The sequence below is a fragment of the Schistocerca serialis genome, chromosome 9 (genome assembly GCF_023864345.2).
Source record: "Schistocerca serialis cubense isolate TAMUIC-IGC-003099 chromosome 9, iqSchSeri2.2, whole genome shotgun sequence".
Taxonomy (NCBI): Eukaryota; Metazoa; Arthropoda; class Insecta; order Orthoptera; family Acrididae; genus Schistocerca; species Schistocerca serialis.
This window is the reverse complement of record NC_064646.1, coordinates 484,908,178-484,931,525: the sequence shown is the minus strand read 5'-3', so window position 1 is coordinate 484,931,525 and position 23,348 is coordinate 484,908,178. Positions and strand designations below refer to the sequence as shown.

The following is a 23,348-nucleotide window of genomic DNA, read 5'->3' as shown; positions in this document are numbered from 1 at the left end:
GATAACCCCGCGCTGCAGGTTGCTGCGCTGTAGCGCGTCGGTGGGCTCTCCATCCCAAAACCCGACTTCCCCACCCGCCGTGGCGGCCGAAACTCGCGTTTCCCACGCGGCTCCTCTATTTCGGTTGACATATAAAGCCGGGTACGTGCCCCACATCGTGCCGAAACGAACTGCCGTGTGCGTGAACGTGTGTGCCTAAACACGTCATACCGGTGACAGCGGCTGTAAAGAATGGAAACAGGTGACGGCCGTGTCACTACTCAGTATTTTTATTTCGCCTCCCCCCCCCCCTCGCTCTCTCCCTCTGCCCGCTCCTCTCCCACCGCTCTGTCCACGTGACACCGCGAGTACAGCGCGCCGGCGTGGCAGCTACCCGCCGCGGGTACCGGCCGGTCCGGATGTAATCTAAAACACAGCGCCGCCGGCCGCGCGTACATAATTATAAAGCAGAGCGATGCTGCGGCAGGCCGCGGCACAGTAGTGGGCGTGGCAGGGGGAGGGGCAGGGGGAGGGGGAGGAGTTAGCGCGACAGCTGCGGGCGACGCCGCGGGCACGGGCCTGCAGCGGCGCGTCGCAGCCCTGTTTACCGCCGGCCACAGTGATGTGATAATTATTGCGTGGCCGGCCGGCTCGCCACACCCTTCCCGCCGCTGCTCGCTCGCCGCTGTGTGTATATTTTCGTGCAGCGCGTGTAATGTATTGCGCCGCTGTTCCGCAGTGCGCGAGCCCTCCGCCGGTGGCAGGTAGCTGTGGCGTGTCGCTCGCGACGCAAAATTTCGCAGAGCGGCCGGTGAAATATCTGCGTTACGTCAAAGTAGATGGCTTGCTCCGACCACACGCGATATGACGCGGCTATGGTCGTCACATGAGATGAGCTAATCCACGTGGTGTCTAACTTACTTGGCTTTTTTTTTTAATATATTATGAGGTGACAATAGTCACGGGATACCTCCCAACACGATGCAGGATCCCTTTTGCCCAACGTCGTGCAGCACAAGAATTCAATAAGTCGTTGTAAGTACCCTGGAGAAATTTTGAGCCGTGTCCATCCATAACTGCGAAAGTGTTGCAAGTGGAGGACGTTGTGCCCGAACTAACTTCTCCATTGTATCCCACTAATGTGCGATGGGATTTGTTCTGGTGTAACCACAAGCGCCAGAACGACGAAGACGAACGGAAGACCAGGGAAGGTGGTTAGGAAACGACGGCCAATGGTGCGCGGAATTGGACCGCAACCGCGCCAGGAGCGACATCTGAAAGAAGTGAATATGAGCGCCGTTCCTGCCAGCCTCGGGTCACAGATCGCCTCACTGTACTGACGTCAGTGGAACGTATTTGCAGAGCGAGCTTCAGGAACAACTAGTTGTGATCCTCATCAGTTACTTGTCTGGACTTTGCCTACAGCGAGGACAATTTCTGTTGGCATGTTACTTGTGACACAGATGTATCTCCAATGTGTTGTCAATTGCTTTATAGAAATAAAACTACTAATGTTAATTGTTTGAATTGTTGTGTAGCATTCCGAGAACGCTGCATCCCTTAGGCACCCTATTAGCGACGAGTGGGCAAGACCCCACAGGATTAATGTCAGGTGATCTCGATCGCCAAATAATTCGCTCCAATTGTCCATTCATCAAACTAATCCTGAGCAGTTGTGACCTGGTGATATGGTGCATTGTCATCCATAAACGTTCCGTCGTTGTTTGGCTGCAAATGATCTCCAAGTAGTCGAACGTAATTCTAGTAAATGATCGGTTCACTTGGACCAGAGGACTCAATCCATTCCATGTAAAAACAGCCCAAACCATTCTGGAGCCACCACCAGATCGCACAGTGCCTCGTTGACAACTTGTGTCCATGGCTTCGTAGCATCTGTGCTACACCCGAACCGGACCATCAATTCTTAGGCTACCAACTGAAGTCACAAGTCATGTGACCAGGCCACGGTCTTCCAATCGTCTAGGGTCCAACCGATATGGTCTCGGACACAGGAGAGGCGCTGCAGGCAGCAACGGCAGTCTAGTCGGTCGTCTGCATCCGTAGCCCATTAACTCTAAATTTCGCCGCACTGTCCCCACTGACACATTCGTCGTACGTCCCACGTTGATTCATGCGGTTATTTAACGCAGTGTTGCTTGTCTGTTAGCACTGACAACTCTACACAACTCTACTTTGATCTAGGTCGTTAAGAGAAGGCCGTCGGCCACAGCGTTTCTCGCAAACTCCTATGAAGTGTGTGGATACTTCCCACGACGTATTACGCTGTATTATATGCAATGAACGTAAGATAAATTGAAGCCTCCGAGCAGTGAAGCTTCCGTAGCATAGCGCGAAGTTGCAGTAGTGGCCACAGTTTCAATCTATAGTACTCTTGGCGATATACAAGGGATAGGCAAAATAATGTGAACAGTGGTAGTAATGGGATGGTTCTCTTTGACGATCATCAACGCCGGTAAGGTAAGTGTCGCGCGGAACTGTGCGTGTTCAGTGCGGACTAGGCATCAGAGCAAGTCCAGAGGCCGAGGTCGACGTGCAATGAAAGACGTAAGAGAGTTCCAAAGAGGGCAGATTGTAGGTGCCCAATTAGCTGGAGCTTCAATACCCGAGACAGCCAACTTATTGAATGTTTGAAGAGCAACTGTTTCCACAGTCGTGACAGCCTACAAAAAATATGGCAAGACATCATCGTGTAAACGTAATGGTGGGCGCAAATCAAAACTGAATGACAGAGAACTGTGTAAAAACAGCACAAAACTATGGCGACTAAAGTGACTGCAGAGCTCAATAGCCACCTTCGAGACCCCATATCTATCGACTCTGCCCGCCGAGAACTCCATAAAGCGAATATTCATGGACGAGCTTCTAACTGAAACCATTAGTGACGGCAACCAACGCAAATAAGCGTAAAACATGGTGTCAGGAGCATAAATACTGGACGGCTGATCAGTAGAAACACGTCATATGGTCCCACGAGTCAACTTTTTTGTTATTTCCAACGTCGGGCTGGGTTTACGTTTGGAGAACGCCAAAAGATGCCTATAACCCTGTTTGCTTGATTCCAACCGTTAAGCATGGGGATGGAAGTGGACAGCCACATCATGGTATTCTGCTGGTTCCATCAGCACTCTCAATGGCCGTGTTACAGCCAACGATTATGTGAACATTTTAGGTGATCAGGTGCACCCCATGAGTCAAATGTGGTTCCCCAACAGTGATGCCACAGTTCAGGACGATAGTGCACCCATCCACACAGCCAGGACAGTAAAGTCGCGGTATAAGGACATGCAACGGGACTGCAGCGTCTTCCCTGGCCAGCACAGACCACGGACTTGTACATTATCGACCACTTGTGGGCGGTATTGGAGCGCAGACTCTGGAACAGATTCCCGCCTCCCCCGTCACTACAGAAGAGGTTCTGATCGAACTGTGGCATAACATTCCACTGAAGATTATACAATCATTATATGCCGTATTCCAAGAAGAATCGCAGCTGTATTACGGCCAAATGGGGGTCCAGCCCCTTATTAATAAATGATTCCCAAGTAAGTACAGGTGTTCACACTATTTTGCCTATCCCACGTAGAGCACGCGTTGCCAACGGCGCGACGAACTGCTCTGCGGATTTCATTGGAAACATTTACTGACTGTCTCAGAATAAGTCTCTGCACAGCCACACTATCCACTCTGTTGAAGTAAAGTTGACCACCCTCACATCACTGTGTGAGCCAGGACTGAACTTCTCACAACTAAAAACCTTGTACCTATGTACGAAAGAAACTGAAATCCGACTAATTGATTGGAATATTCTCATCGTTAAAACTTCCTACTCCGCTACCAACTGTTTACTAACACACCATTGTCGGATGTAGGATTTACTGATTTTTCTCGCACGCCAGATAAGCATTAACAGAAGTAACCTCCCCCTGCTCCTCCCACAATCCTCCAGCTGGCTCGCAGAGTATAGTTGCAGATATACAAGGGGCAGTGCAATCTAAACTGACCACAGGGCACAACGGGACAATGGAATGGTTCCATTCCAAAGTAGTCGCCACTCCCATTACGTTATTTATCCTGCTGGAAGATTAGATGATCAATTCCTGTTCGTAGAGCGTGATCGGCCGCTGACGGATCAACAACCGGACATACACTTGCACTTCCTCGTCCGACTGAAACCGACGTCGACGTATGTCTTTCTTCAGGTCGCCAAAGACGTGAAAATCACACGACCAATGAACAGGGCTGTACGCAGTGTAGTGTTTCAAGAAACTAATCGCTGCAGAGTAGCCTTCGTCCGATTGGCATTGTGGGGGCTGGCGTTATCGTGTAACAGGATGATTCCATCAAGCAGTATTCCGACAGCCCGAGGGCAAACGGCAAAGCCAGCAGCGCAAACATCCCATACGCCCACACCAAAGAAATGCAATTCCGGTAACGTGACGATGAACTTCTTCTTCGACTGCGGGGCCCTTTGCTCACGGCTCCCTCGAGCGTGGAACCGGAATCAGTGCACAGCACTATGGAAACGCACTGTAGAAATTGCGACGCGCCATAAAGTGGAAACGCCCTGTAATGGTATCGAACTGATTCATCCCTTTGCACGTTGAATCCCGCCCTGACACCGCCAGTCGGAAGAAGGCTGCGTCATACTCCGTACAGAGCGGATCTCCACATCTTTGGCGATCTAGAGGAGAATATATTTGGTGATCGGTTTAGTCGGACTGAAACATCTCCTTAGAAAAATTTTACAAATGACAGTGCTGGAAAACCTCTACGTTATTCGATTTTCAAACAGCTGAGCAGAACTGGACGTACTCAGACATTTCACGCTTTACTTATTCTGATCAACAATATTCTGACACACAATATTTTTAGCAATCTGACTTTCAGTAATCCCTACAAAAGAATGGCCCTGACTAACAATAACCTGTACCTTTCATGAATCACTTAACTCGCAAAAATCTTCGTTACTCGAACTACTGCAATACAGCGAGTGCCAATACTGCCAGCTAAATAAACGATTCTAACTACTGAAGGTACTAACTACTGATAGGCATAGTTAGCAAATGAAAGATTTTGATAGAGAACAAACAATGTATTTACCTTAATAATATTCAAAAGGCATCATATATATATATATATATGGTGTTTCAAAAATGACCGGTATATTTGAAACGGCAATAAAAACTAAACGAGCAGCGATAGAAATACACCGTTTGTTGCAATATGCTTGGGACAACAGTACATTTTCAGGCAGACAAACTTTCGAAATTACAGTAGTTACAATTGTCAACAACAGATGGCGCTGCGGTCTGGGAAACTCTATAGTACGATATTTTCCACATATCCACCATGCGTAGCAATAATATGGCGTAGTCTCTGAATGAAATTACCCGAAACCTTTGACAACGTGTCTGGCGGAATGGCTTCACATGCAGATGAGATGTACTGCTTCAGCTGTTCAATTGTTTCTGGATTCTGGCGGTACACCTGGTATTTCAAGTGTCCCCACAGAAAGACGTCACAGGGGTTCATGTCTGGCGTATAGGGAGGCCAATCCACGCCACCTCCTGTATGTTTCGGATAGCCCAAAGCAATCACACGATCATCGAAATATTCATTCAGGAAATTAAAGACGTCGGCCGTGCGATGTGGCCGGGCACCATCTTGCATAAACCACGAGGTGTTCGCAGTGTCGTCTAAGGCAGTTTGTACCGCCACAAATTCACGAAGAATGTCCAGATAGCGTGATGCAGTAATCGTTTCGGATCTGAAAAATGGGCCAATGATTCCTTTGGAAGAAATGGCGGCCCAGACCAGTACTTTTTGAGGATGCAGGGACGATGGGACTGCAACATGGGGCTTTTCGGTTCCCCATATGCGCCAGTTCTGTTTATTGACGAAGCCGTCCAGGTAAAAATAAGCTTCGTCAGTAAACCAAATGCTGCCCACATGCATATCGCCGTCATCAATCCTGTGCACTATATCGTTAGCGAATGTCTCTCGTGCAGCAATGGTAGCGGCGCTGAGGGGTTGCCGCGTTTGAATTTTGTATGGATAGAGGTGTAAACTCTGGCGCATGAGACGATACGTGGACGTTGGCGTCATTTGGACCGCAGCTGCAACACGGCGAACGGAAACCCGAGGCCGCTGATGGATCACCTGCTGCACTAGCTGCGCGTTGCCCTCTGTGGTTGCCGTACGCGGTCGCCCTACCTTTCCAGCACGTTCATCCGTCACGTTCTCAGTCCGTTGAAATTTTTCAAACAGATCCTTTATTGTATCGCTTTTCGGTCCTTTGGTTACATTAAACCTCCGTTGAAAACTTCGTCTTGTTGCAACAACACTGTGTTCTAGGCGGTGGAATTCCAACACCACAAAAATCCTATGTTCTAAGGAATAAACCATGTTGTCTACAGCACACTTGCACGTTGTGAACAGCACACGCTTACAGCAGAAAGACGACGTACAGAATGGCGCACCCACAGACTGCGTTGTCTTCTATATCTTTCACATCACTTGCAGCGCCATCTGTTGTTGAAAATTGTAACTATTGTAATTTCGGAAGTTTGTCCGCCTGAAAATGTACTGTTGTCCCAAGCATATTGCAACAAACGGTGTAGTTCTATCGCTGCTCGTTTAGTTTTTATTGCCGTTTCAAATATACCGGTCATTTTTGAAACACCCTATATATATATATATATATATATATATATATATATATATATATATATATATATATATATATATATATATAATATCAGTTCATGATATACAGTATTAAAAATTTAATCTTTCTGATGGACGCATGTCCAGATCGTCCGCTCTCAAAATTCCTGCCACCTCTCTCCCCAGATCCACCACTGCTGGCGGCGCATCTCCAACTGCGCAACGCTACGCGCTGTTCACATCCAACTGCCCAACACTACAATAGCAAATATTCCAGCAATGCAAACCAGCGACAGACTGCACACAGCACAGTCAGTAATTTACATACAGAGCGCTACGTGGCGTTACCAACATAAAAACCTAAACAGCCTACTTACAGGACTAGGAAGTGAAAGTATGATATTGCAGTTCGTGTGTTATTCCGAATTACGATACGATGCTCCTTTGGACAGGCATGCATGTCAAAAAGAATAGGCACTGCGGCGTCTACAGCCATTATGAAATACATGAAGTGTATTCGTAGTTGTGAATATGGACAACCACCAGCTGTGTAATGCAATGACGACAGTGAAGAGTTGTGCCGAACAAGGACTCAAACTCGGATTTCTTCCTTATAGCGAGCGGTCGCCCTACTGCAAACTGAGGGTGACTCACGGCCATACCCAAACTTCCAGATGTCGTCAACCATGTGTCTACAACCTGTACTTGCACGTACATTATGTATACTCCTGTACATGCGAGACATTTTACTTGAAAGTCGCTTGCCCGGGGTCGGTGGACAAATACAATATTGCAGTGCCTCGGGTAGGCTCAGACAAGTCTGTTTTCGTACCCTGGAGTGCTGCTCTGAATAATTGTACTTTACAGCGCTGATAGTGTCTGCTACTTCTGTTGGCTTTCACCCAGGGGACTCAGACACTGGCTTCGAATGTGCAGCCAGGTGCTTCTTTTGCGTTTCTAATGTTTAGAATTAGCCCTCAGTGAAGTAATTAGTCTGAATACAAATAAATAGTGTTTCAGGCTCCTGAGTACCTTGTCTCCAGCTGCGTGTAACCTATCCAGTAGACGCATATGACGCCGTTTGACGCTGATACGAGCAATCAGTTTGCCATCACCGGAAATTTGTCTTCCTGTAATTTAATTGCTCCTAACTACTCGGCAGTTGTAGATTGACTTGTGACCCCCTGTTTTCCCTCTGTCCTGTGGTAGGACACGACAGCCCAAAACGCTCCAAGAAATTATTTAACCTTAATACGTGGCTGCCTATCACAACCAGGTGCAGAATGTAGCCCTTCTCAGTGCCCACTTACTGTTTCTACTTACGGTGCTTCTGTGAAGTACTGCACGCTGGCAGGACATTTAAGGTTTATGCAACAGATGTTGTAACCTAGGACCGTTATGGGGAAATCGACCTGCTTCTAAGCCAGCCGTGGCAGTTCCACCCAGAACGCATTTAGGAGGATTAGCGAAAGACCGACCCATCAGCAGGCTGCAGAAAACTCGACCCTGTCTTAGACAATGGACACAGGGAGACCACACACACAAGGCCAGCATAAAGAGATGTTGCAAAATGAGCATTAAATATGTTACTAGGGTGCTTTCTACACATTTACTATGCCCTCACTGTCTCGAGATACACATAAAATACCATTTTTTCATACTTCGCAATTTTGTGATGTGAACACAACGAAGTGCAACACAAGAATGTAAATCACAGCTTGACTTATTTGACACAAAGCGAAAAAAATGGTTCAAATGGCTCCGAGCACTATGGGACTTAACATCTGAGGTCATCAGTCCCCTAGAAGTTAGAACTACTTAAACCTAAGGACATCACACACATCCATGCCCGATGCGGGATTCGAACCTGCGACCGTAGTGGTCGCGCCGTTCCAGACTGAAGCGCCTAGAACCTCTCGGCCACACCGGCCGGCCACATAAAGCGAGTTTCCACAGATTTCGCTCAGTGGAAGAGGGATCAAAATAAGGGAAGATGTGTATCGGCTTATCCGTAGATACTTTACTGTTTCTGAGAAAACGAGCGTCAGAGTTTGCGACGTAATTTAGATGCTATTTAGCGCGTGAGACGCTGAGTCGAAGTGGCGCGGCCTCTCGCCTTTGCGTCCCGCATTCAAAATACGATTATTGTTTTTATTTATTTCCTTTTAGTTTGGCTCTGAGCACTATCGGACTTAACTGCTGAGGTCATCAGTCCCCTAGAAGTTAGAACTACTTAAACCTAAGGACATCACGCACATCCATGCCCGAGGCAGGATACGAACCTGCGACCGTAGCGGTAGCGCGGCTCCAGACTGTAGCGCCTAGAACCGCTCGGCCACTCCGTCCGGCCCTTTTAGTTTATCTACCCAAGTTCGTAGAAGGTTACTAAGGACTATTTTTTATCAAATTAGGGGATAGAATGGTCTTTTATTAATTACAAAATTACAGCCAGGTTTCACAATAAGCGTCACATTTTTATTGTATAATATGTATGAGTTGTTTTTTCAGGGTTTACAATCCTTTTAAATTCTCGTACTCTCGTATTTCATTATAATATCAGTTCCTAATCGTTATATTTCATTCTTAAGTTTATTACTCAGGAAGGATTGGTGCATTCCGTAGGATGGTACCGATCGTAGAAACATTCGAAAGAGAAATGCCGAACATTACGAGCATCGTGCGAGGACAGGTTTACACAGTAACATTTCCCGCTTGCAACTGCTTGTGAATCAAGATACAACACAGGAACTTCCTGGAAAACAATTCCGAATACTTTTTACACGCATTATTGTTTTTCATTTTTTTCGCTAGACGTACAATTAGTAGACGAATAAAGACAACTTTATTTCAACATGAATTGGAATACAATAATGTAGTAATCTCCTACGAACACGGATACGTAAATGGAAAACAAAAATAAAAATAATAATTCGGTTTCTAAAACGAGTGGCAAAAATGAACCTGTGATAGCCACTGTGCCACCGCTTCGGTTTAACTGTTTTCTCACTAAAAGACACATAAAGTATCGCGAAAACATGGACTGTTGTTTTCTCAGACACTGTGAACAAGCCACTTGTTCTGATCTCTCGGGTTATGGCACTTGCCGTGTTCTGCTCGTGAGCGCAGCTGGTGCAGACAACCTGCCAACGGCCTACATACCCACTCCGCCATCGCACATAATGTGGCCGACGCCACTAGCTACGCGCTTTAGACGTTACACCCGAACAGGTGGTCACAATTATGCGACTCGGCGGTGTCGACTGGGAGTAAACGCTTTTGCCTGTCAATCGCAAGGGCCTTTGTGAATTAGCGTGATGGAGTGGTTTCGCGGCGACTTAACGGATTCCGGGCGAGCGCCCCTAATGGGATGGATGCCCCGCCGCTGCAAGAAAACCCCCCCCGGGCGCCGCCCCCGTGACCGATGGCCGCGCGCGCAACCCCCTCGGTAACAGTTGGCCGGCGCCGGCGCCCCACGCAATGCGTCTCGCCGCCGCCTCCTATTAATTACGGATGTGTGCTCCTTCCCCCGCCATTGTCTCCGTTCGCTTCCGTCCCGTGTGGCCAGTCAAACGCTTTAATGCGCCGCGCGCGCGCCGTGCGTGAAATGGAAGCGTGTTCACGGCTGTTGTTGACGCGGGGGGCCACCCGCAGACGCCGCGGGGTGCAAAGGCCTCCCTCCTGCCTGCCGGCTGCCTCTCTGCACCATCCGAACGGGGCTCGTCTTTCGGAAATGTCAACAGAGCGGCGCCGTCGAGTGCAACAAACACTGAATCCGTACCAGCGGCGATCTGGTCAAACCAGCCTCCCCAGTTGTTTTGCATTCAGTGCGCTCGCTAAGTCGATCGTGACAAATACCAAAATGTCGATGGCGAAACGTCGCAGCAGACCTTGCGGGTAGAGTTAACCCCTTCGTTCTAAACGGAACAAATTCGACGAATGTGAAGGTAACTTAGGGAGTACCACAAGGGTCTGTTATAGAGATGTTACATCGCCATGTATCCTCCGAAAGCCACGCTACTTGGTGTACCGCAGTCACTTGCTCTTTTGCTTTAAAACTCGCTGACATAACGACAGTGGGTAAGCTCCCGTTTGAGCTAGAATATGCCTAATTTTACAATCGTAGTCAAAATGGTTCAAATGGCTCTGAGCACTATGGGACTTAACTGCTGAGGTCATCAGTCCCCAAGAACCTAGAACTACTTAATCCTAACTAACCTAAGGACATCACACACATCCATGCCCGAGGCAGGATTCGAACCTGCGACCGTAGCGGTCACGCGGTTCCAGACTGTAGCGCCTAGAACCACTCGGCCATCCGGGCGGCCAATCGTAGTCTTTTCGCGAGATGTACATGGAAGGAAGCAACTCGTTGGTTGACTCTTCTGGGCTCGTTTGCTCTCGGAACTTTAAAAGTAACCCGTACCGTGATGCAGAATGTCTCTCTTGCAGCATCTGCCACCGGAATTGGCTCACTGTCTCCTTGACGCTTTCGCGCTTACTAACTGACCTGAAACAAAAAGCGCTCCTTTTTTTTTTTAGATCTGCTCTGTTCCTTTATCACTCCTATCTCGTACATGTCCCAGACTCACGAGCAATATTCAAGTACTGGTCGGAAAATTTTAGAAATTTGTGGTAGGGTTTTATGGGACTAAACTGCGGAGGTCATCGGTCCCTAACCTTACGCACTACTTAATCTAACCTAACTTATGCTTAGTATAACACACACTCCTATGCCCGAGGGATCTCTAACGAGGTGAGCCGCGTGGAACGTGACAAGGTGCCTGAGACCGCGCGGCTACCCCCGCGGCAGTACCGATCCAACTAAAGTTATGCAAGGTACCTGATGGTTATAATTAAACTCATTGTGACCCGAGGGCTGTAGTGCGACCGTATACAGGGTTAACATTAATAAAACGGACAAACTGCAGGGGCGGCTATCTGAGTGGGAATGTAGGGGAAAAAAACCCTTTGTATGTGTTGCCACAGTAGATTGCGCTTACGAATGACAGTTCCTCCGACATTACGAGCCCTGTGTTGCAGGCTGTGTGATTGACGCAGCGTATAGTAAGTAGGAGAATGGTCCGGTTTTCATATCGGGAACAAACCTACATGGTATCTGTGTATGGCCAAGCAGATGGAAACGGTAGAAATTCAGTATAGGTATACCAAAACAAGTACCCTTACAGACGCCAAACACAACATTTATAGCCCTTCTTGGGTGTTTGAGTGATCATCGATCCTTACAGACAGACGAATGTGCGGTGGACTGTGCGTACACCATATCTGTAACGTTGGGTTCTACGGGATACTGAGACGAACCATAGTATAAGCTCCATGCAAGTGGCCCGCCAACGTGATTTAAGCCAAACAACGAGTGTGTGTATCCTGCGTGACAGCCGCTATTAACCCTATCACCTGCAATCCCATGGAGGCCACTTTGAACACCTGTTATTACGTTAATGTGATGCAGCTCTGAACTGTGTTCCAGGACAATTTGCTGTTGTTGCACGCACTCTCTCCGTTACTGCTCACATGTTTATAGGGCATTTTTTTCCCTCCATTTCCACTCTGGAATCTGTCCCTGCAGTTTGTCGGTTTTATTAGTTAATGGTCTCCTTGTCACAGAACACTCAAACATGTTCATTAATCCGTACGCACGCTAGTATGACGAGAAAACAATAGTTCTACTTTCTGCCACCTGGTGAAAAAAGGGCGCTCTAATCAGTCAGAATATGAAATGTTTTCTGTTTTGGCGACACGTGTTGATTTCTTTTGTCAAGTCACAGCTTGTGCAAAGGATGTATAAGGTTGAAGTATTCCGTACTAAATGGCCTTGTTAGTGAGGAGAAACACCTTAAACAGCTGATAACGTCGTTTGATCAAAACAGCAGCGATTGTAGCTCTGTATTGCGGGAATGTCGTCTACAGAAACCGCTGCAGTTAGGGACCATGTCAATAAATGGGCTACGAATTTGATCAATAAATTAGAAAGAACAGGTGGATTAGGTGGTGCCGCAGGAAGAGGGAGACGTTTCATTTACATAGCAGTTGTTGGTGAAGTTGCTGTGGCTACAGTCGACCGTGAAACTCATGCCTCAAATTCTGCAACTAATGCTTTTCCCTGGTCAACAGTTCAAAAGATTTTGCAGCGCAATTTACAATGGCATCCCTACAACATACAGAAAGTGCACCCAACGAAACACCAAGATTAGGCTACAAAGCCGTGACTTTTCCCTATGTCTTTTGGCATGCATAGAAATGGCTGACGTGTGGCCGCAGAAGTCCGGGGAATATTATCTGGACAGACGAGGCACATTTTACTGTGCCCGGTGTCATAAATCCACAGAACTGTGGCATGTGAGGCTCTGCTGCACCATATGTTGTGCAAGAATATTTGCTGCACTCAGCTTATCTGACCGTATCGAGTGGTTTCATAAGTTCCTTCTTTCTCGGCCCGTGTTTCTCGCAGGAGATGACACCAAGCGAGCCCATTAGGTGTACAGTGGCATATGCGTGTTATAAGGATCTTGTGCAATACGTGATTCGAACTTTGCAAGAACGCAACTTTGTCCACTCCACTACTGTCATGCAAGGTGGGGGGGGACATCACACGTCGATTCCCTGGAGAATGATTTGATTTGAGAAACTTTCGATAACGACAGCATCATCTCTAGGCAATTCAAGATAGGAATATCTGAAAGATCGTGCCTATCAGAGATGTATCCAGACTGTTCCTGATCTGAAGGATAGGATGGCATATCGCCCCAATTACACCGGATAAACTGCGAGCAACAGTCCATCATGCCAAGTGTAAGTAGCCTGTTTATATGTTTGTATGTTGGCAGCGCTATAGACTGTATTAATATCACTGACAGAGCTCTGTGCCCTCCATAAGAGGCTCTGTGCTTGGAGGGACTTGCAGTTAGCAGTTGGCGGTTAGCAGTTAGCGAGCGGACGGTTTTGACGTGTGTCCTTCACGGAGATTTAGTGTTGGTCGGACATGCATTGTAAAATGGTGGTTGATGTATTTGCTAATGTTTGGGTAGTGGAATTATTGACGATTATACGATTTTTGGAACTGGATGTCACATGATTAAGGTAAAATCTGATAAATACTTTGTTTGCTCTTTAACAAACAGGGTCGAAATTTCTCACACTTCGACTCTCACAATCATCATCACGAAACTTTCCTCCAGACCGAGCAGTACAAAAGGAATACGCATAACCCACTAATCTTTTGAAACTACCTCGCTACTCTCCCATGCAAACCACACATACCCAAATTACATGACATACACCACACTACGACATGGAATACAAACACTAAATAGTCACAACACTATCACTTTCAGCTTACCCACTTCAATTAACATTTATCCCAGTTTCACACGACACTGTCCCACTTTGTAATTCTACTTTCCTACTATGAACTCTGGAGATATTTGCACGTCTTCCTGTGCAATGCAAGCCAAGTGGCGTTGCTGGATAGACGGCCGACTCACCTTGGTTCTCTCTCAGAGTTTGAATCTAGCATCACACGGAATCACATCACGCAAAGTAATATTAAGAACATATTCATCACACATGCGAGTCCTCAACTGATACCATGGACGAGTACTTCTCTTTATCCTTTGTCTCCTACACAGATTGAGACTCACACAGTACTCACCACGTGGAAGTACTCGTCTCTAATTTCAAGTCCTGCACACGCCATTCCTTAAATATTTCAACTTATGGTACACATGCTATTTCTTAATTATTTCAACTTATTGTACACAAGCTAGTAATTCAGCTTAACTTAAGCACACGGAAGTATTTCAACTTATTGCTACACGTGGTTTCATTGTGACCATTAGTCACTTCCGAAGATTACTACAATCCCATTAATATTACCTGCCTGACATTTAATTCTCCCCACAAAAGTTCCTGAAATAGAGAAATTATTATTTCAAACTACTCTTAAATATTCCACATGCATACCATGTCTCCACTCTTTTGTCATTACGGAGCACAACTAAAACAGGTCTTAACAGCACAAGATCCAGCGGCAGAGTGCTGAAACATGGCCGTTCTTGACGTCCTCTCGCACCTCTGCTGAAGTGGGGGAGTACCTTACTACCGTATTGGTCAGCCACATTTCAGGCGCTCAAAGCTCAGGTAAATTTCATCTCTTTGGTCCCACCAAAGGTGGCCGAAGGATCGACTCAAAGATGATCATATATTCGCATTCACTATCTGCGGTTAGCAGACGACCATGCATTCATTCATTTCACAGATCTCACCAAACTGGATGTAGGGATTTACTTTGTGGGAGTGCACATGTGATCAATTAAATAAATAAATTGTCATTCTTTCCCACACTGGTATCCGGCTTCGCTGTATTAATTGAAACTGAGTTATTTTACAAAAAAAATGTGTTGTTCTGACAAAAATAATGAAGTATTTTGTATCTATTTTCAATGTCGGGCGGTACTGTACCCTTTCAATTGTTCACTGACGTTGTTGTTACCTACAGGTAATAAAATTCAATAAGAATGACCGTTAGAGAAAATTTCCGCTTCGCGTAATAAATGATAGTTCTGTTTAAAGATGGATAAGTCAGAACATGTCTGCAAACGGAATAAGCACATGGCAACCTATTTGATGATTTAAGCACCATGCGCTGCTGTAATGAATATCTACTGGCAAGCGTCGTGCAACCACTGTCGAGTCATTTTAATTTTTGGTTTGTTGTACGTAGGTGCTGTGTTCAGGTGGATGAATTGTTTATTTAACTGCATAAACTAACGTATCAGCGTACGAGATTAAAGCTCAGGATGTTCATAAGGAACCACAAGTTTAATAAATAATTCTTCGATAATTATGTGACATCTACGTAAGCCAATCTAAAAGTCGCGCTGATTTACAAATGGCCATTTGGCTGAAACCAGTCGTCTGGAAATTATTATTTATTAGAAGAGCGTCTTGTGGCTTGATGATGAATTTCCTAAGGTAGACTGGTTCTGTTCACGGAAAATATCACAAGTTCAGTGGTGAACACTTGGGTCTGTTGTAAGGGCTCTAGAAAGAGCAGTGAGTCTGTGAATGAAATGGCGTAAAAGACGCTGGCGCACGCAGTGCAGTGTTGCAACATATATCAAGTTGGCAGACTTAGATCGATTACACAAACGACGTGGTTCCTTAATAACTCATAGTGTAAACTAGACAAGACTGTAACGGAACTGATGAGTTAACTTAAATGTCTGTATCGAATGTGACATTTTTGAGAAACTTCGTTGTGTAAAGTTTGCATACCGATACTTGAGGAAGAGGATGCGACAATTTTGCAGACGCGACAACATACCTCACGTAAGGGTCATTAGAGAACAGTAAGAGGAATCTGTGGCCGCATAGGGGCATACAGTGGAACTGGAAAGGAAACTGGTAACATTGGTACTATACATACTGCACTGTATAATGTACAGCGCCTTACGTATTATATGCACTATCTGATTAAAAGCATCTGGACACCACTTAGTGGACATTAGTATTGCCCGCGTCTATCCTTCGCCTGTATGACAGCGTGAACGCTACTGAGGACATTTTCTGTGATGTATCGGAATGTATGTGGAACAATGACTGCCCATTGCAGTGATGTTGGACACCGGGATCTCGAGCGAGGTTCTAATTCACCCCAAGGACGTTCCTTCGTGTTCAGGTCGGGAATATGGGCAAGCCACTTGTCTGAAAACCACTGCCTCACATATGCTGCTTCATGAGATGACACATCCTCATACGAGAAAATATCGTCTGCGAGCTATTTGTGTACCGTGGCCACTCTACTGTACTCAACGCTGTAAAATGTGCTCATATCCTTCACAATGTAGGGTTTTCTTGAGCGCGATACAGGCGCCATATTCTAACCATGAAACCCTCCCCCCACCCCACCCCCAACCAAACCGTAACACCATCTCCTCCGCACCTCATTGTTGGCTTCATGTACACTGAAGAGCAAAAGAAACAGGCACACCTGCCTAATATCATGTAGGTCCCCCGCGAGCACGCAGAAGAGCCGCAACACGACGTGGCGTGGACTAGACTATTGTCTGAAGTAGTGCTGCAGGGAACTGACATCATGTATCCTGCAGAGCTGTCCGTAAATGGACTGATGACCACAGATGTTAAGTCCCATAGTGCTCAGAGCCATTTGAACCATTTTGTCCGTAAATTCGTAAGCATACGATGGGGTGGATATGTCATCTGAACAGCACGATGCAAGCCATCGCATATATGCTCAATAATGTTCACGTCTGCCGAGTTTGGTGACCAGAGGAAGTGTTTAAACTCAGAAGAGTGTTTCTGGAGCCACTTTGTAGCAATTATGGATGTGTGGGGTATCGTATTGTCCAGCTGGAATTGCCCAAGTCCGCCGAAATGTACAATGGACATGAATGGATGCAAATGATCAGACAGGATGCTTACGCACGTGTCACCTGTAAGAGTCGTATCTAGACGTATTATGGGTCCCATATCTCTCCAGCTGCACACACCCCACGCCATTACAGAACCTCCAGAAGCTTGAACAGTCCCCTGCTAACGAGCAAGGTCCATGGATTCATGAGGTTGTGTCCATACCAGTGGACTTCCATCAGCTCGATACAATTTGAAACGAGACTCTTCCGACCAGACAACATGCTTCCAGTCATCAACAGGGCTTGACGGGCCCTGGTGATGAGTAAAGCTTTGTGTCGTGCAGTTATCAATGATGCACGAGTGGACCTTCGGCTGCGAAAGCGCTAATCGATGATGTTTCGTTGTATGGTTCGCACGCTGACACTTGTTGATGGCCCAGCATTGAAATCTGCAGCAATTAGTGGAGGGGTTGCACTTCTGTCACGTTGAATGATTCTCTTCAGTGGTCGTTGGTCCCGTTCTTGCAGGATCTCTTTCGGGACGCAGCGATGTGGAAGATGTTTTACCGGATTCCTCACATTCAAGGTACGTTCGTAAAATGGTCGTACGGGACAATTGCCACTTCACCGCTACCTCGGAGATGCTGTGCCCCATCGCTCGTGCGCGGACTATAATACCTCGTTGAAACTCACTTAAATTTTCATAACCTACCATTGTAGGAGCCGTAACCGATCTAACAACTGTGCCAGACACTTGCTGTCTTATATAGGCGTTGCCGACCGCAGTGCCGCATATTGCCTGTTTACGTATCTCTGTATTTGAATACCATTTTGTTCGGCGCTCAGTGTACTACGACGGGTAACGTTGCCAAGAAATTCGCCGTTCCGAATTCCTTTCATCGGATTGCCACAGGGTATAGTGTGAATGACGTATCGAAATAACTCGTTTCCAGTCACGCACTGTCTACTAGCTCCGCTCTTTACTCCACCTCAAGCGTCCCTTAAGGCAGACTACAGAAATGTGTGCCTTACAAGGAGCTGCTCGATCAGTGTAGCCCATTCTTTTTAATGCACAACGCACAGTGACTTCGTTTGATGCGCTCCTGGTAGCACTTTGGAACTCACGAGTGATTCTGCCGACTTCAATTTTCTACAACTGGCCTCTTCAATGCTCGCAGGTCCCCGTCCGTTAGTAATGTGCATAAAAAATGGTTCAAATGGCTCTGAGCACTATGGGACTCAACAGCTGAGGTCGTAAGTCCCCTAGAACTTAGAACTACTTAAACCTAACTAACCTAAGGACATCACACACATCCATGCCCGAGGCAGGATTCGAACCTGCGACCGTAGCAGTCGCGCGGTTCCGGACTGAAGCGCCTAGAACCGCTTGGCCACCGTGGCCGGCAATGTGCATAAAAACAGGCTTATCTCGATTTAGGTGTGGCTGTTCCTTCGCGTTTCACATATCGTGGTCAGTTGGAATGGTTGAAATGTCTCTGGCGGATCTGTTGCTCAGTCGACAGGCAGCGGCTACTCCAAGTTCGTAGTCACAGGGCTGTCCTGAGCAGCCCGTGTCTTCTTAGACTGGCGAGTCCGTTTCGTCACATCTGATTGTCAGTTCTGTGTTACATAGACGTGTACGGATACCTTAGGTGCGAAAGTATATCTAGAGTTAGACATTGATCTTCAGCTGCAGACGTCAGTTGCTTAAGAGACGACTGCACAAGGAGTTATTTGTGTTGTAAACTCAACAGCAAATGCGGCGAGCTGTGCTCCGCGCGCATAGTTTGTGCTCTGTGATACCGACGCTCTCTGCAGAAAGGCGGCGAAACTAGGTCGTCGTACGGGCTGCCGCGTCTGAAGGCGGGAGGCAATGTCGGCTTGGTTCTCGCGTTGCTTCATCCCCTGTGATCTGCGTGATTTGACTGCTGTCAGCACAGGACTTTCGCCTTGCTGTGGTCGTGTCCCCTGTTCTATTAGTTAAATTATTACCTTCGAGTGTGTGCGGACAGCCTCTTTGACAACTGAAGCCTGAAGAAAGGGCAGAAGTAATGAAGATCGCGGTTTCACAGGCTCGTGTCCAGTGTTCGGCAGATTCGAGGTTTACAATAGCTGCTGACCACGCTCTTGCCTTTCACATGTTTCGCGTTTTGCCAGTTATTTGCGTTCTTGTCACCTTGAATGATGCAATAGGAACGTATTTGTGGTGTCACCGCCAGACACCACACTTGCTAGGTGGTAGCTTAAATCGGCCGCGGTCCATTTAGTACATGTCGGACCCGCGTGTCGCCACTGTGTGATCGCAGACCTAGCGCCACCACAAGGCAGGTCTCGAGAGACGATATAGCACTCGCCCCAGTTGTACGAGGAGATTGCTAGCGACCATACGGACGAAGCCTTCCTCTCATTTGCCGAGAGCCAGTTAGAATAGCCTTCTGCTAAGTCCATGGCTACGATCTAGCAAGGCGCCATTAGCCTTACCTACTTTGAGAGTTATAGTATAAATGTCTCAAGAAGAATGCTGTAGTCATCAAATAATAAAGTTAAGTATAAAGCAGCTACGTACTTTTCTTGCTACCATTCAATAGTTATCCTGTTCCAGAATTGACGCCCGTCGGCGTGAGTGTGTACGCGTGCCTTTCTATCGGCTACCCGTCACTGTGGACTGGCTGCCTTGTCAGTCCACTTCAGTATTCTCCCTTTCTTTAACTTTCACTCCACTTGAAACCCATAAAATGCTTCAGACGTAACGGCTATGGACCCGCATTCGGGAGGACGACGGTTCAATCCCGCGTCCGGCCATCCTGATTTAGGTTTTCCGTGATTTCCCTAAATCGCTCCAGGCAAATGCCGGGATGGTTTCTTTGAAAGAGCACGGCCGACTTCCTACCCCGTCCTTCCCTAATCCGATGAGACCGATGACCTCGCTGTTTGGTCTCTTCCCCCAAACAACCCAACCCAACGTAGCGGCTAGTAAAATTACGGCTACTTTTAGCTGTACAACGCTCACAGCGTGAATTACTATGATATTCAGTAAGATTAATGTACAGATAATCAGCAAAAGATGATCGCTGCTTTACCAATATACTGTTTAGTTAAATAATGGAAATAACTAGCAATTTTGGTAACATAATGAAATACAACATTTGCAGCAAGAAAATAAACGTTTGGTGGATTCAGACATTTCTGCTTATACAAAGGCACGCTGAAAGGTAATGCCTCCGAATTTTTTATGTGAAAATTCTTAAAGTTTTTATAACTAAAAAAACGTTGTCACCACTCTAAACTTTATTCTTCAAGTCTACCTGTCTTATCCTCAACATAGTCACCCTGGCGACGAGCTTGTTTCTCCCTACGAGAGACCAGTTTGTTAATACCGACGCTGTAGACTGTTTGACTTTCTTGACGGAGCCACAAAACTTCACCTCTGCTTGCAACGCTTCGTCACTATCAAAGTCTTTAAGTTTTGGAAACAGATGAAAATCGGATGTGGCATAGTCGGGACTATATCGAGTATGATCTGTTGTAATGCTGAAAGAGAGGTGCTCCATGTTTGGACGAACTCTTCGAACTCAAAATTCGATTATTAAAGCAGTCCGTTTATCACGCACGGACGTAGTTATATTACACAACGCCATGTAACACGCATTAATTTGGAGCCTTCTAAGGGAAGAGGACTGCAAATTCGTAGACGTGAAGAATAAAGATACAGAATGTCAATAAAGTTAATTTTATTTAAAAAGGGTTTAGCAGAAAATTTAGGACGCATTAGTTTTCAGCGCTCTTTCATAGAAGGTGGTGACAGGTGGAATGTAAGCGAGTGACTAGTTGGAATAACGTTATATTTATTTTTGTTTTCCTTTTTTGGATTTTGTCCTGTCTCCAGTAGTCTTACCCAGCAAGACGGTGCCTTGGTTGGCTAATTGGATTCGCAGTCTGTAGGACGACGGTTCGAATTCCGTTCTACTATCCAGATTCACTAAATCGCTTAAGGCAAATGCCGAGATGGTTCCTTTGTAAGGGTGCAGTGATTTTCTTCCTCAGCCTGAGATTGCGCTTCGCCTCCAATGATGTCTTCGTCGAACATTAACTTAACATAAACATCCTTCTTCCAATACTCCATCGTTAGTTTGCCACCTTACTTCCATCGTTCCCGACAAGTTCTGTTATCTCTTCCTCATTTTGGAACGGATCAGAAGTTCACACTTTTAACGTTTGGGACTAGATGACGTTAGACTTTTCCAAATCTTTCCTAACTTTCTTAAATCAGGTTCTACTGTTTCATTCTCTTGCAAAGATAGTTGATAATCTATTTGCTTAATGTGGCTTTCGTTTATTGTATACAGTTCAGGAAACGTGAACCTGCTGCTCTGTACAGTTTTAGTAATGCTTTCCACGTTCTGATAGATTTATTTGCTCCTTTGCAGTTTTCATCTGTCTTTAGTCCCAACTGCGCCTTGAGTTTTCTCACAGTTCTCTTTTGCAAGACCCCTGGCTTCTCGGGATACCTGTAGTGGAGCGCTCACTGCTCTAGAAAAATTCTGTTTTGACGACGATGTTACAGTACTTATTTTGGGGTTTCAGGAGATGAACTTCTGGCTGCCAGTTTTTAATTACTGCCAGTCTCTTTTTTTTCTTTTTTTTTTGCATACGATATCTCATTCTCTAGCCTCTAATGGTTCACTCACCTCCGTTGTTTTGAATAGTCGTTTTGGTTCGTACGAGAATCGTTTCTACTGTCTTCGAATTTCATCATATTGGTTTATCCTTATTAAAGTGGCAAATTTTGGCAACAGATTATGCGTTGTATCGACCTGTTGTCGTCCTAATAGCGCGTATTTGAAATTGTACAATGTAAAGTGTGACGCCTGTTTGATAAGGACGCCAAACAGTGGAACGATACTCTACAACACGTCACACTAGCGTCTCGTATATGACTCGCATTTCATTCCCTTCCTAGTATTACCCCTAAATACTTACATAATGCAATGTGTTCAACATGTTCACCACTAATTTTGTAGTCAGATATTCAGAAATTTATTCACTGATTTCAAGTTCTTTGACACTGACTGGCAGTAATACAGGTAAATCTGTGCTGAAATGGGGCTCGAACCCTGATTTGCCACTTATCTTGAGCGGTCGCTTAACCAAACCTCCTTTTCCCACACTGTCTACATCTCTTTACGCTTGCAACATTACTTGGATTCCCGCAACAGAGGGAATAACACAACAATGTGTTCAACCTTCTACATCGTAGCGCGTGAGCAATTGTTGGTTAATATATTAAAAACTAAAAACCGCCTCGATTGCGAAAAAAGGCACTTAGTTTTAAGTGTTAACCCAGGTTTCGGCGTAGATAACTACAGCTTCTTCAGAACAACAGTAAAACCACAAGTGCCTAAGAAAACCTTTGCCAATGATTAAAAGAACACCATAGGTATACATTTATAAACGAAAAAGAAAAGGAAAACACAAACAGTACATATATACGAAGTCAAACCACTACTTAACTTAATGGTGTACGCTCCGCCTCACACCGGCGTATGTTCGATGGGCCATGACCCGCCATAACTTTTAAACATTGACAAAGGTCTTCTTAGGCACTTGTGGGTTTTATTGTTGTTCTGAAGACGGTGTAGTTATCTACGCCGAAACCTGGGTTAACACTTAACACGAGGTGCCTTTTTTCGCAATCGAGGCGGGTTTTTAGTTTTTTAATGTGTTCAACAGTAATACTATCGTCGTTCTGCTCGTCTAGGCACTTATTATATAGTTTATTGCTCAACATCTGTTACTTCAGACATCTGTACATGTGCGAAGGAGCAGACATTGTAAAATAAACTAGATATTCTTGGCCTCCTTCAGTTCTTATAATCATTATTTTATGTTTATCAACATTTAAAGAAACTTATCATTCATTACACCTTGTGGAAATATTGTTCAATTTTTTCTGGAATTACGTACGGTCATACACCGACGATAACTTCCCGGATAGAATACCGTACTTTGCGAAAATATGGTGCTACTGATCTTGTTACCACGTGTTGAAACGATAGTGTTGCCCATCATTTAACCACTTGCGTTTCGCTACGAGAAGCAAGTCTGTTAGAGTCATCCGCTAATGATAGATACTCTCGACTGAAGATGACAAGTTAATGCTTCGACGAAACCCAGCAAGGTAAGTGCCGCGGATGCAGCGCCCAGAACGTGGGCATCGATTCGCTTACTGCGCTATGTTGCCACCGGAACCACCGACCAGGGATGGGAAACCTATGTAGACGTACGAGATCG

General features: G+C 45.9%; 1 protein-coding gene across 1 annotated transcript in view; it reads right to left on the bottom strand.

Annotated features, from left to right (window-relative positions):
- The window catches only part of LOC126419729 (uncharacterized), a 59,282-nt gene that overhangs the window by 35,478 nt on the left and 456 nt on the right, over nucleotides 1-23,348 (bottom strand). The gene's annotated exons all lie outside the window — the stretch shown is intronic.